This window comes from Penaeus monodon, chromosome 31, assembly GCF_015228065.2.
Source record: "Penaeus monodon isolate SGIC_2016 chromosome 31, NSTDA_Pmon_1, whole genome shotgun sequence".
Classification (NCBI taxonomy): Eukaryota; Metazoa; Arthropoda; class Malacostraca; order Decapoda; family Penaeidae; genus Penaeus; species Penaeus monodon.
In genome coordinates, this window is record NC_051416.1 from 27,679,557 (window position 1) to 27,680,239 (window position 683).

Below are 683 nucleotides of genomic sequence, written 5' to 3' on the forward strand. Positions count from 1 at the left end.
TCATATTTCCCTTATAAAAAGGCTGTTTCTATTAAACTTTCGGTCGACTTATTTTTCCTCAGTTTCTCCATTCCCTTTGATTATTAATTTCCTTTGAAGATCACTAAAATGTTTCCTTCTTTTCCCTACTTCTTTGTTGTATAACCTTTCATTTCATATTTCGTTAATCTATCATTTTGTTTTCACGATTAGTTTTTAAAATATCTATACTTTCATTCATTCATTATGACATTTATTATTTCCATTGCTATTAAGAATTATCATTATATTGATTTAATCATCAGAATCATCGTTATTAATGTATCTCCGTAAAAGATATTAGTACCATAATCTAATGTACGTACTTATTATCATTCTCATCATTTTATATTCATGTTTATCATTATTATCAGTATTTAATCTTCCGTATCAATAACCCTATCACATGAACCTTGAAAGACTGTGAATCTCTACTCCTGTTATACATTTCCATATTACCCACAATTAAATAACTCTTAATATCACTTTTACTAAGTTAATACAGACAGGTGGTAACTTTTTACCTGTACTTTTTTATTATAGCCATTCGGGGGGGGGGGTGTAACTTAAAGCTGTATTCACGGTCACCTACCTTTCATTTCTACGCCACTCTCACTGTCGCATAGAATCTCACTGTGTTAATTGTTTTTTACATGGGGTATGAA